Here is a 14,826-nt window from a genome sequence, read left to right as displayed (position 1 = left end):
AATGCAAGTAATTTAGTGTATTTAAAAAGTCAAGTTATTAGCCTAATTAGAGTGCAGTGAGCAAAGATGAGAGGAATAGGAGCTGAAGTCAGAAAGGCAGAAAAATGTGTCATTTATTAAGTGTTTATTCTACATGTGATAGGAAAGAATGAGAGAATTTTTATATTTTTATTTTGAAGTATTTCTGACGTATAAAAAAGAAATAAATAAACAAGCATCTCTGTATCTAGCACCTGACTTAAGAAACAATATAAGAGAACTGAATCTCCTTCATTTCCCAAGAGCAATAGAAAACTAAAGTTCCTAGAAATAACTATAAAAAGGGATTCATAAGTTCTTTATAGAGAATTTATTTATTTAGTTAGTTTTTATTATACTTTAAGTTCTAGGATACATGTGCACAATATGCAGGTTTGTTACATATTTATACATGTGCCGTGTTGGTGTGCTGCACCCATTAACTCATCATTTACATTAGGTATATCTCCTAATGCTATCCCTCCCCTCTACCCCCTCCCCACAATAGGCCCTGGTGTGTGATGTTCCCCTTCCCATGTCCAAGTGATCTCAATGTTCAATTCCCACCTACGAGTGAGAACAAGCGGTGTTTGGTTTTCTGTTCTTGAGATAGTTTGCTGAGAATGATGGTTTCCAGCTGCATCCATGTCCCTACAAAAGACACGAACTCATTCTTTTTTATGGCTGCACAGTATTCCATGGCGTATATGTGCCACATTTTCTTAATCCAATCTGTCACTGATGGACATTTGGATTGATTCCAAGTCTTTGCTATTGTGAATAGTGCCACAATAAACATAAGTGTGCATGTGTCTTTATAGCAGCATGATTTATAATCCTTTGGGTATATACCCAGTAATGGGATGGCTGGGTCATATGGTATTTCTAGTTCTAGATCCTTGAGGAATCGCCATACTGTTTTCCACAATGGTTGAACTAGTTTACAGTCCCATCAACAGTGTAAAAGTGTTCCTATTTCTCCACATCCTCTCCAGCACCTGTTTCCTGACTTTTTAATGATTGCCATTCTAAGTGGTGTGAGATGGTATCTCATTGTGGTTTTGATTTGCATTTCTCTGATGGCTAGTGATGATGAGCATTTTTTCATGTGTCTGTTGGCTGTATGAATGTCTTCTTTTGAGAAATGTCTGTTCATATCCTTTGCCCACTTTTTGATGGGGTTGTTTGCTTTTTCTTGTAAATTTGTTTGAGTTCTTTGTAGGTTCTGGATATTAGCCCGTTGTCAGATGAGTAGATTGCAAAAATTTTCTCCCATTCTGTAGGTTGTCTGTTCACTCTGATGGTAGTTTCTTTTGCTGTGCAGAAGCTCTTTAGTTTAATTAGATTCCATTTGTCAATTTTGGCTTTTGTTGCCGTTGCTTTTGGTGTTTTAGACATGAAGTCCTTGCCCATGCCTGTGTCCTGAATGGTATTATCTAGGTTTTCTTCTAGGGTTTTTATGGTTTTAGGTCTAATATTTAAGCCTGTAATCCATCTTGAATTAATTTTTGTATAAGGAGTAAGGAAAGGATCCAGTTTCAGCTTTCTACTTATGGCTAGCCAGTTTTTCCAGCACCATTTATTAAATAGGGAATCCTTTCCCCATTTCTTGTTTTTCTCAGGTTTGTCAAAGATCAGATGGCTGTAGATGTGTGGTATTATTTCTGAGGGCTCTGTTCTGTTCCATTGGTCTATATCTCTGTTTTGGTACCAGTACCATGCTGTTTTGGTTACTGTAGGCTTGTAGTATAGTTTGAAGTCAGGTAGCGTGATGCCTCCAGCTTTGTTCTTTTGACTTAGGATTGTCTTGGCAATGCGGGCTCTTTTTTGGTTCCATATGAACTTTAAAGCAGTTTTTCCAATTCTGTGAAGAAACTCATTGGTAGCTTGATGGGGATGGCATTGAATCTATAAATTACCTTGGGCAGTATGGCCATTTTCACAATATTGATTCTTCCTATCCATGAGCATGATATGTTCTCACATTTGTTTGTGTCCTCTTTTATTTCACTGGGCAGTCATTTGTAGTTCTCCTTGAAGAGGTCCTTTACATCCCTTGTAAGTTAGATTCCTAGGTATTTTATTCTCTTTGAAGCTATTGTGAATGGGAATTCATTCATGATTTGGCTCTCTGTTTGTCTGTTACTGGTGTATAAGAATGCTTGTGATTTTTGCTTTATAGAGAATTTTAAAAAAAACTCTTATTAAAAAATATAAAACAATACTTAAGTATAGTTTTATATACTTAAGATAGCCTATTTGTATTGATCTGTTCTCATGCTGCTGATAAAGACATACCCAAGACTGGGCATACAAAGAAAAAGCAGCTTAATGGACTCACAATTCCACATGGACCCACAATTCCACATGGACAGGGAAGCCTCACAGTCATGGCAGAAGGCAGAGGAGGAGCAAAGGCACATCTTACATGGCAGCAGGCAAAGAGAAGTGGAGAATGAAGGTGGGGAAAGCCCTTTATACAGTCATAAACTCTCATGAGAACTCACTATCATGAGAACAGCATGGAGGTAACCACCCCATGATTCAATTACCTCCCACTGAATCCCTCCCATGACACGTGGGGATTATAGGAACTACAGTTCAAGATGAGATTTGGGTGGGGACACAGCCAAACCACAACACTATTGTTAAACAGGAAGATTTAATAGAAAAAAAGAAATCCATTCTCTACAAACTATCTTGATATTAACTGCACTTTTAATGGAACTAGAAAGACTAATTCTCACATTTATATAGAATGAAAAAGTCCAAGAAGGGCACTATATTTGGCAGGGAAATTTCTACTGCTTTTTTTGTCTTTAGAATTTTAGTCAGTGACAGTGATGTTATAGGGATTATCCTTTAATCCATTCAAATCTATTTCTTACTTTAAAAATCTAGGGACCTTAACTTTCTTAGAATCAACTTATTTGGCACTCACTTTACAATTTATTTAAATACATAAATAGGTGATGAGACCTTGATTAAGAGCCACTAGTTAAATATTTGTTTAATGTTAAATGTAAACCTGAATGCTAGAAAATGCACACAATAAATTGTAAGTGTACATTCAATTTTGTGCCTTTTCTGATTAGTATTATGAATTAAACTCCATACAAAAGAGAAAGAGATGGTTCTGATATCTGCCTTTATTATAGGAAGTTGTTAATGCTGATGGGCATTACTATTGATGCACATGCTATGCAAATTTGCTTGTATGTGTATATCTGTGTTTACTTCAAAAGATGACAAGTGCATATGAAGAGGTATATGAAAAATCATGTCCTCTAAACCACAGAACAACATCAGCTAAAAGGATGTTAGGTCCCTCATCATGCTAAAATTATATACACAGTGGTATATAAGGAATCATTGACAAGAATATTTTTAAAGAATAAAAACTCAACAATTTTATGGTAGAAACATGAGATATTTAAATTAATCTCTGAAAACCTATGCCCCCAAGAAGTTTACTCCATAAATATCTCCTTTTATAAGTCAGTATGGTTAATAAAAGACATAGCTACACCACTGTATTCCATGTTGATTTCAATATGAAAACTGAATTTTAAATTTTGGAAATCAAAATACCAAAATTAAACTCTTATGGACCGATCATGGCTCTAGAGGTAAACTTTTTAAAAAAGCAAGCTTTTAGCATAAACAATCGGTTTATGTTCTGCCAAACTGGCAGCTCCCAGTAAGAGGCTTGCTTTTACAAACCTGAATCATAAGCTTTCAATTCAATACTACTAATAATTTATATCGTGCATGATAGGCTTCACAGCATGGAAGCATCATGTTGCCTTATTGAGCAATGCATAATGTATAATAAAAGCTTGATTCAGAAAAGCTAGAAAAATGTTCATTACTAAATGTGACTTAAGCAAACTCAGTAAGAACTACAAAACATTATGACAGTAAAGGACTGAAAACTACCTTAAGTCTTTTGGAAGTTTTCATTTTACTGTAGCAATTTATAGGACTCTGGACCAAGATAAATGCCAGAAAAAATAAAAATATCCTTAATATTATATTTATGATGTTGGGATAAGTATATTAATTAAAATTTTGCATATCTTAATAGCTTGTATATCAAGAATTTATGATACAATATTTTATATTAGTGTTCCTTTCATGTATCATAAACTTGTATAGCTAAGTTGTTCTCATCAGGGAGTTTATATTCCTGATTTTATAGTAATTTAATATTATAAAACAAAGATTGGCTAGTGGCTCTCTGCATGTTAGGAATACTGGGTGTATAATCTTAATAAACAGTGATCTAACAAAAGGAACCAAAAGCCCTGCTCTCCAGCAAACTTATGAAAGTAATTATATCTTTATTGAAGTTATACCATTCTAAAGCCCCTGCTGTTCCCACTGTTTCTTAAAGATGGTTATTTTCTACTTAAAGAAAACAGACACACTTTAGAAGAATAACTGTTGTTAAGTAATATTACAGAATTTAATCAGATTCTCTGTGCAGCTTATATAACAATGGTACAAATATATCAAACCAAATAATAAGAGTCAAAGGTTGAAAAAATACAGAATGGCAAATTAGAGTAACTTACTAATTGGAGTAACAACTCACATGACTGTAGGATAGACAGGAAAGTGGGGGGGAAGAAAAAGTCTTTCACTAACCATGATGATTCTCAGGGGCTTTAATAGGCTTTGCACAGCTATTGCTAGGGTGAAAGCAGGCATTAACAGAGTTAAATAATGTAAGATGAGAAAGTCTTTAAAAAGTGCTAGGGAAGAGAGCAAGCAGAATCGTAGAAACAGCTGCCTGGATTAGGTAGCTAAAGCAAGGTGATGATAAGACAAATCTTTCAGGGTTGCTCTTTGCCTTTAGAGTTTGGTTTCTTGTTTATCCAGAGGTATTCAGCTCTAGGGGAAAGGGTTTAAATAGCTTCTACTGACAAAAATGATTTATTTCCAAAATCTAATTTGCATTGTATATTTGAAAACATCCATTTACAGTAGGCAGATGATAGGTAAATAATGAACTGAAAACAATAGAATCCCATGGGGAAAGCAATCATAATTAACTAGATCTAAATAAATGATCAGATGTCTTTTAGTCAGCGGTTTTAGTAGCATGGCTCCCTCTCCAGGTATCTACCCCAAAGACACAGATTTTCTCCCATTCAGTGTTACCAGCTATCCCGAAAATTCTAATCTACTTTGCACATTGACTAACTTCTATGTGTTAAACCTTTGTTTTTATTTTCTCATCTTCCAATGATTAACTCAAATCCTACCCTCTATCTAAGGAACATATAATTAATACTATATCATCTGAGCACTTGATACATGTGTGAATGTCTAAGCACTAAACTAGCAACATGGTATGTATGTAGTCATATGTGTGTATGTCTCTCCAGTTATTATGGAGAATCTGAAATATTTGAACCACATTACTTTTCACAGCACATATTAAGTGTTTAAAATATATTTGTTAATTATATTTACAAGCAATTTCATTGAAAAAGACTCTGGATTGCTTCAACCAAGGAAGGTATCCATTAGCAGGCTCTCATGAATTTCCTTTCACTTTTTGACTTATTCCTTAAATTATTAACCAGAAAAGAGAATGTACTTTTATCTCTCAGATGGGTGAAAGCATTAAAGAATACCTATTAAATATCAGAAAAGTGGCAGCCTGCTACACAAAAGTTGTAGACACCACAGCCCAAAACCTTTACATAAGTAAATCCTGGGGCAGGCCATAATGGTAAGGGGAGAATCCATAGTTGTAACAATATAGTATCTAAAATTTCCAGTACTCAACAATAACAACAACAAAATAAGACATGCCATGCCAAGAAATGGAAAAGGGTGACCCATACTTATGTGAAAAGGAGTTACATTTAACAGACAAAGAACTCAAAGACACTGTTATAAACATGTTCAAATAATTAATATACATTATATTTCAAGAATTAAAGAAAAATATGATAAAATTAAAAATAGATTATAAAGAGAAATAGAATCAATAAAATGAAACTAAATGTATTCTAGAGTTGAAAAATACAATAATGAAATAAATTACAAAATGGTCTCACCCACAGGTTTGAAAAGGCAGAAAAAAGACATAGTGAATTTGAAGGTAGATTAATAGATATTATCCAATTTGAACAACCAAACAAAGAAAGATTTAAAAATAAACAGCATCAGAGACTTCTGGGAAAACTTTAAGTGTACTAACATAAGTATAATGAGAGTTATCAAAGGAAAGGAGGGAGGAGGAAAAGTGAATAAAAATATATTGGCTGAAAATTGCCAAATTTGATGGAAAACATTAATCTAAAAATCTAAGTTCAAGGAATCCCAAGTATAATAAACAAACATGAAGTGATCACATGTAAACACACCATAGCCAAACTGTTGAAAGACAAAGGCAAAGACATACTCTTGAAAATAGAAAGAGAAAAATGCCTCATCATATATAAGATAACAAATATAAGATTAATGGCTGATTTCCCATCAGAACTAATGGTGGTCAGAAGGCAGTGGAAGGACATATTCACAATGCTGACTGAAAAATAAAAAAATTGGCAACTAAGAATTCTATATCCAGCAAAACTATTCTTCAAGAATAAAGGTGATAAAGACATTTCCAGACATAAAGATATTAAATGAATACACTACCAGAAGACCTGCTGAAAGAAAAAGACACCAGATGGTAACTCATATCCAGAGAAATAACGAAGAGCAAAAGAAATGGTAAATGGTAAAGAGCAAAAGAAATAATGAAGAGCAAAGGAATTCATATATATATATATATATGAATACATATATACATTTGCAATATACATTTGCAGATATATTTTATATACTTATATATATTTGTTTTATATATATATAACAGTATAAAAGATATCTGCAAATATCTTCTCTTAACTCCTTTCAAAACTATATTATTACATAAAACATAATTATAAAACTATATTGCTAGGCTTATAAATTTCATATGTTATATATATGACAATAACAACACAAAGGAGGGATGACAGGCAGCTGTATTGAAGCAAAGTGACTATGTTTAACTGGAATTATTTTCATATTTATCTAAAAATATTGTAATAAATTAAAATGTATATTGCAACACCTAGAGCAACCACTAAGAAAATAATTATTAAAATATACTTTAAAAATTCCTGGTATAATTATAATGATAAATGAAAAGTATACATACAAAATTCAAAAGAAGAAAGTAAAGGAGGAACATGGGGACAAAGGAGACATGAATCATATACAAAATAAATAGTAAAATGACAGACATAAATGTAGCATATCAATTATTGTATCAAATATGAATGAATTAAAGACTCCAATCAAACAGACTATATTTTTAAAAGATCAAACTCTATGCTCTCTATAAGAAAAACACTTTATATTCAAATATGCAAATAGGCTGAAAGAAAATAAACTATAGACCAAAAAGTAAGAGTAAGTCATTAAAATTCTTGGAAAAATCATAGAAGAAAAGCTTTATCTTGTTACAAGCAAAAACTTCTTAGATATAACAACACAAGCATACCCAAGAAAAGAAAAAAAAAACTGATGCATTATACTTTATAAAAATTAAAAACCTTTGCTTTTCAGGGATGCCATTAAGAAAAGAAAAAGATATTCCACAGCCTGGGAAAAATGCTTGTAAATTATATATCTAATAAAGAATTTGTATCCAGAGTAGAAAGAAGTCAATAATTTAATAAGAAGAAAACAAAGCTCTCAATTGAAACAATATGCAAAAGTTTTGAATAGGCTTCTCTATAGAAGATAAATAAAAATGTCTAATAAAAGATGCTCAACATCATTCATTATTAGAGAAACGCAAATTAAAACCTCAATGAGATGCTCATAGTAGCATTATTCAAAACAAAAAGGTGGAAACAACCTAAATGTCCATCAACTAATGAATAGATAAACAAAATGTGACTTATTTATACAAAGAAATCTTATTCAGCAATAAGAAGGAATGACATGGATGAACCTCAAAAATATTGTTGAAAAAAGCCAGTCTATATATTGTAGACTACATATTGCATGATTCTATTTATGAGAAATTTTTAGAAATGACAAATCTATAGAGACAGAGGCAGTCTAGTAGTTGTCTGGGACTGGGGGTAAGAGTAGGGATTAGCTGCAAATGGGCCCAAAATGATGTTTTGAGGTTATGAAAATCTTTAAATTTAATCTAACATGCTTATGGTTGTACACCAATGTACATTTACTAAAAATCATTTAACTGAATCCTTACAATGGGTGAATTTTTTAAGATGTAAATTATATCTCATTAGAGATGTCAAAAAATAAAAAGAGAACTGGCCAGGAGCAGTGGCTCATGCCTGTAATCCCAGCAGGCCAAGGCAGACAGATCGTCTGAGGTCAGGAGTTTCAGATCAACCTGGCCAACATCGTGAAACCCCATCTCTACTAAAAGAAATACAAAAATCTAGCTGGGCATTGTGGTGGGCACCTGTATTCCTAGCTACTTGGGAGGCTGAGGTAGAAGAATCTCTTGAACCCAGGAGGTGGAGGTTGCAGCAAGCCAAGATTGCACCACTGCACTCCAGCCTGGACAACATAGCAAGACTTCATCTCAAAAAATAAAATTAAATTAATTTAAAAAAGAATCTTTATTGCATCCTGATTAAATTGACTAATAAGTGCCAATAAATCAATGGATATCCCAGGTGCTATAGACTCAATTGTGTCCTCTCCCAAAATTAACCTGTTAAGCTCTAACCCCTAATGTGACTTTATTTGGAGATATAACCTTTAAAGAAGGCATTAAGGTTAAATGAGGTCATAAGGGTAGGGCCCTATTTCAACAGGACAGGAGTCCCTATAAAACTGGAAGAGATACTGAGGTGAGCATGCCCAAAAGAACGGCCATGTGAGGACACAGAAGGAAAACAAGCCCAGAAAAGAGGCCTTAAGGGAAACCAAATCTGCCAACACCTTGATCTTAGACTCCTAGTGTTTAGAACTATGAAACACTAAATTGTCATTGTTTAAGTGATCTAGTATGTGGTAATGTAGTGAACTAACTACCAGGAAGTGCCAAAGTTGACAGATAATACTGCAGATCATCTGGACCCCACAAGCTATGTCATTACCTAACAGGCTTCATATTGTATGATTCCATTTACAAGAAATTTTCAGAAATGGCAAATCTATAGAGACAAAAAGCAGATCAGTGGTTGGCTGGGGCTGACAGTAGTAATAGAGATTGACTGTCATCCACTCTTATTTAGCAAAAACCTCAGAAAAATAGAATGAAAAGTCAAATTGCCTGAAATTAATTTCTGATGCACGAAGCCTGAAAATATAAAGTAAGTCTTAAACAGTGAGCTTCTGAGCTGAGATTTGCATCAGCAACATATGTATAATGTGATCCTACTTTTATTCTATTAATGAAGAAGATAAATTGCCAAACACATTTAACCAAATATTAATGGGGGAACTTATAAGATCCTTATCTACCTATTCTGATCCCTAGTCAGGAGCCTCACACTATTCTCAAACATAAAGTTGCCAGTGTTTCACCTTTTATTTTTAGTGTGTATTTTCAAAATGTTTTGCAATAAGAATGTGTTAAATTTCTATTTTAGAAGTTATTTAAAATAAGGCTATTGTAGCATGTTACCTCTGATACGTCTTCATTCTTTTCCCATCAGAATTTTTCAGTCTTAAAATTTTTATAGTCTAAATTCTTCTATTTTTAAAAAATCCTTTTAAATTCCTTCCTAAATAATTAAACTTTATGATTAGAGTGCCTGTTAATGTGAAAAACTTTTAAGAGAAAATCATTATATGTTTCCCATCTAATAAAAACAAGCTATATATTGGTAAAGGAGCAGAAAATTTAGCATTGTTGGTTTGTGGTGGACAAAGCTGTGGTCTGAGGAACAGGGGGCTCAGGAAATAGTTACAGTTTGCCACTAACTAGTCAGAAAACCTAAAATGATTCATATCATATCTCAGGTTATAATTTGTTCAGATGCATAAGATATTTCAGGTTAAACAGAATATAAGTAAGTACCTTTCATGGTTTTTAAGATTTTTATCTAGGGTTCCTCACTAAAAATGAACTTATCATCGTTGTTGAGTTTTTTGATTATCTTAATTGCAGAAAATGAACTAAAAGTTCCATTTACATGTTGGAAAAATAGGGGAAAACCTTCAAAGTTCACATTTCTAAGGACTAGACAGAAGTATAAGTAGATAATATATGCCCACAATTCATTATTTTCTTTACTTTTTGATATGCTATTCTCATATTATTAGTTTCATTTACTGGAATTTAAATGAATATCAAGAAATGGTTTTCATGTTTGCATATTCTGCAGCTTTTAAGATCTGCCTACACATGTAGCCGGACGTTGCTTCATTCTCCCAAAGTAAGATTTTTAGACAAAAATCATGTCCTCAGTCACAAATTTTTTTGTTACCATAGTGATAAGAATAAAGAATGAAAAAAAAAAGCTAAAAATACCTGAAGACAGTTTCAGAAATGTGACCCACTTGGTGTCGTACACTAAAGTAGTTAATCAATTGAATTAGCTACATATGCATTCAGGTGAAATATTCTACCGGATGAAAAAATGCATAGGTTGCACATCTGGAGCTATTATGCACAATCAAAGAAGTCAGTATAAATGAAGATGACAGACAATCTAAAATGCATAAAATCAAATTCTTTTAAGAATAGAATATATAACAAAAGCAAATAGGAACCCATTAATTTAGCTCCTTCTTGCATCAGTTTTCTGTTGTCTTTTCATATTTTAAAATATCTCCTCCATTTTAAATTAAATCTTCTTATGCATCAAAAAGTGTTGTAGCTGGATGGACCAATATAATTAGACACATTTAAAATTACATTGGAGTGGCCCCTTTCTGTAAAGTTTCCCAATCTTCTGCATTATAATAAAAATATGCTTTTAAATTAATTTTTTTTTTGAAAATTTTAGTTTAAATAAGAATCTTAACAGACACAATCATTTACAGAAAAATCTAACATATTGCAAGGCATTAAGCTAGTCTGTGAAACATGAATAAAAGGCAGCTCTTGCTATCAAGAATGTTTTAATCATCCATCTAATTATGTTTTTATAACATTGATTTTTAAAATGTCTGCACAGAGTAGAATGGAAAAAGCATTCACCTTAACTCGAAGAGAGCAATATTAAAGTTCCAGCTCTATCAATGAGCTTAGAAAAGTCTCTTTCTAAGCCTCAGTTCTCCCATCCATAAAATATGTATAAACGAGCATATCACCTCCTCTAGCATGTAGATCATTATGATAATCAAAAGAGATGATATGGGTAGAAACCAACTGATGATATTCAATATAAAATCTCTGTTAAAATGAGTCACTATACAATTTTGTTTAATTTTTAAACATTTTCAAAACAAACATAATTATAAATGTTTATTTTCATAATTAAGAATATGTGAGAATTACTTATAAGTAATAACAAACTTTTATTGCACACTTACAATGGACCACATATTTTACATAATTATTTCATTTAAGCCTCACAACAGTCCAGTGACTTAGATATTATCTTCTTATTATAGCTGAAAAAAGTGGGGTATAGGAGGAATATATAACTTGTCCAAAGACAGCTAGAAAGTGGTAGAGTAGGGAATTAAGCCCAGGCAAGCTAACCCCAGAGCCATGCTCTAAATCTAACCCATTATGATATACTCTAAAATACTGAATAGAGAAAAATATCCCTTTGAAGCTGTTAATTTGAAAAAAAATACATATTTTAAATTACTAACACTAGTCATGTATTTTTTAACTACTTGATTAGTTATATTTTGCTGCATTTAATTTTTTTATTTTATTATTATAAGAAAAATGAAAACAACTTAAATGTATAACAATAAATACATTATAGAACATCCATATGGCAGATTACTACTCTGTCAAAAATAACGCTGTAAAAATTATTTGTAGCTTTGAAACTGATGAGTATTGTTAAACAAAAACAATATGTTCAAACTATATATGGAAAATCTGGATTTTCATAAAATAATGTCCTATTGACAGAAAAACTTAGAGAGATAGTTAATGTTAACAATTGCTATTTCTTCAAAATTTTATATACTTTTATATTTTACAAATTTTCTATAATAAAAATTAAATACTTTTATCATTAAGAAAAAGTCACTTAACCTAAACTGAAGCACAAAGTGATGTAGATGCGCCTACAAATAGGTGAACAAATATTTATCAAAGTCTAAAAAGTTGTTCCAGATACTAGGATACAGCAGTGGCAAAAGAAAGTCCATAGGTAAAGAATTCTGTAAATTTGCACCAAGAATGAAAGAAGAGAACTCCAAACATATAATGAAGCATCCATCTTTACATTCTGATTTACTCACACCTTTGTACTAGTATGTGAGCCCTTTCTTTAGATTTAAAAAAAAGGGTCTTGAAATGTTTGTTTCACTTCCTTACCATCTCTTGTCAATTACATTGTGGTGACATTATCTCTAAACACAGTAGAAAGCCAGAGCATGAGTATATAAATAGAAAGAAAAACTAACAAATAAAAATCAGTTGTTTTTCTCTACATTAACAAAAAATTATCTGAAAAAGAAATTAAGAAAACAACTCCCTTTGCAATTGCGTCAAAGAAAATACAATATTTAGGAATAAATTTAACCCAATAGGTAAAAGATCTATACACTGAAAACCATAAGACATTGATTAAATAAATTGAAGACACAAATAATTGAAAAGATATATTGTGTTCATGAATTAGACTTTATATTGTTAATATGCCTATACTACTCTAAATGATCTATTGATTCAATGCAATCCCTATCAAAATTCCAATGGCATTTTATAAAAACCAAACCTAAATTACATGAAACTATAAAAGTTCCTGAATAGCTAAATAAATCTTGAGAAAGAAGAACAAAGCTAGTGGCATCACCTTTCCTGATTTCAACCTATATTAAAAAGCTATAGTATTCAAAACAGTATGGTACAGGCATAAAAACAGACAAATAGACCAATGGAATAGAATAGAGAGCCCAGAAATAAACCCATGCATTTTTTGCAACTAATTTTTGACAAGAGTGCCAAGAATACGCAATAGGGAAAAGATAGTTTTTACAATAAATGGTGTTGGGCAAACTTGATAACTGCATGCAAAAGAATAAAATCAGACTTTTATTTAACACCATATTTAAAAATTCACTTGACATGGATTAAAGTCTTAAATGTAAGGTCTGAAGCCACAAAACTTCTAGAAGAAAACAGGGGAAAAGCACTGTGATGGCAATCTTGGCTATGGTTTTAGTTTTTAATATGACCCCAAAAGCACAGGTGACAGAAGCAAAAACAAAGAAACAAAAAACAGTCGGGCACAGTGGCATGTGCCTGTAGTCCCGGCCACTCGGGAGGTTGAGGCAGGAGGATCCCTTGAGCCCAGGAGTCCAAAACTAGCCTAAGCAACTTAGATCACAGTCTCTATCATAATAAATAAGAATAATTTTTTAAAAAACAAGTGGGACTACATCAAACTAAAATGCTTATGCACAGCAGAGGAAACACAATCAACAAAATGAAAAGAAAATCTGTAGAATGCGAGAAAATATTTGCAACCCATATGTCTGATAAAGGATTAATATCCAAAATAAATGATAAACATACAGCTTAATAGTAAAAACCCCCAAATAATTCAATTCAAAAATGGCCAACAAACCTGAATAAGCATTTTTCCAAAGAAGATATGCAAATGGCCAACAGGTATATGATCATCAGGGAAATGCAAGTCAAAACAACAGTGAGATATTACCTCACACCTAGTATGATAGCTATTATTAAAAAGACAAGAGACAGCAAGTATTGGCGAAAATGTGGAGAAAAGGGAAAGTTTGTACACTATTGGTAGAATGTAGATTGGTATACCCAGTATGTAAAATAGTATGGAAATTCCTTAAACAATTAAAAATAGAACTACCATAAGATCCAACAATCCTACTACTCGGTATATATCCAAATAAATGAAATCAGTTTGTTAGAGATATCTGTACCTCCACTGCAGCATTATTCACAATAGCCAAGATAAGAAAGCAATATAAGTGCCTGTCAACAAATGAATGGATAAAAAAGTGGTATTATACACAATGGAATGCTATTCAACCTTTAAAAATAAGGAAGTTTTGTCATTTGTCACAATAAAGATGAACTTGGAAGACATTATATTGAGTTAAATAAGCCAGATATGGAAACACAAACACTGTGTAGTCTTACTTATATGTGGAATCTATAAAAGTTGATATAAAAGCATAGAGTAGGATGGCGGTTGCCAGGGCTGAGGGTTGGAGGGAATTAAGGAGATGTTGGTCAAAACATACAAATTTTTGTCTTTCAGTTTGAAAGACAAATAAGTTCTGGGGATCTAATGTACAGCATGGTGACTGTAGTTAATACTGTATTGATTACCTGAAATTGGCTAGGAGAACAGTTCTTACGTGTCCTCACCACACACTCACACTCACACTCACACACACACACACACAGTGGCTATGGATGGTGATGGACATATTGATTAATTTGATTGTGGTAGTCATTACACAATGCATATGTATCTGAAATCATCACATCTTTAATATAAACCATTTTAATTTGTCAATTATACTTTGATAAAGCTGGGGAAAAAAGAAAGAAAAGTTGAGAAGAATCTTAAGAAATTAAAGGAAAATTCATTGAGATTTTTTCATGCTTTTGTGACAATTTACATCCCCTTATTAGTCTTTAGT

The 14,826-nt window shown here is 32.4% G+C and overlaps 1 protein-coding gene across 1 annotated transcript in view; it reads right to left on the bottom strand.

The window, feature by feature from the left end:
* IQCM (IQ motif containing M) overlaps positions 1-14,826 on the bottom strand; it is a 381,316-nt gene that overhangs the window by 179,542 nt on the left and 186,948 nt on the right. The window lies entirely within an intron of this gene.

This window comes from Piliocolobus tephrosceles, chromosome 3 (genome assembly GCF_002776525.5).
Source record: "Piliocolobus tephrosceles isolate RC106 chromosome 3, ASM277652v3, whole genome shotgun sequence".
Classification (NCBI taxonomy): Eukaryota; Metazoa; Chordata; class Mammalia; order Primates; family Cercopithecidae; genus Piliocolobus; species Piliocolobus tephrosceles.
Note: the sequence above shows the minus strand (reverse complement) of the source record. Positions and strands in the feature narration are given on the sequence as shown.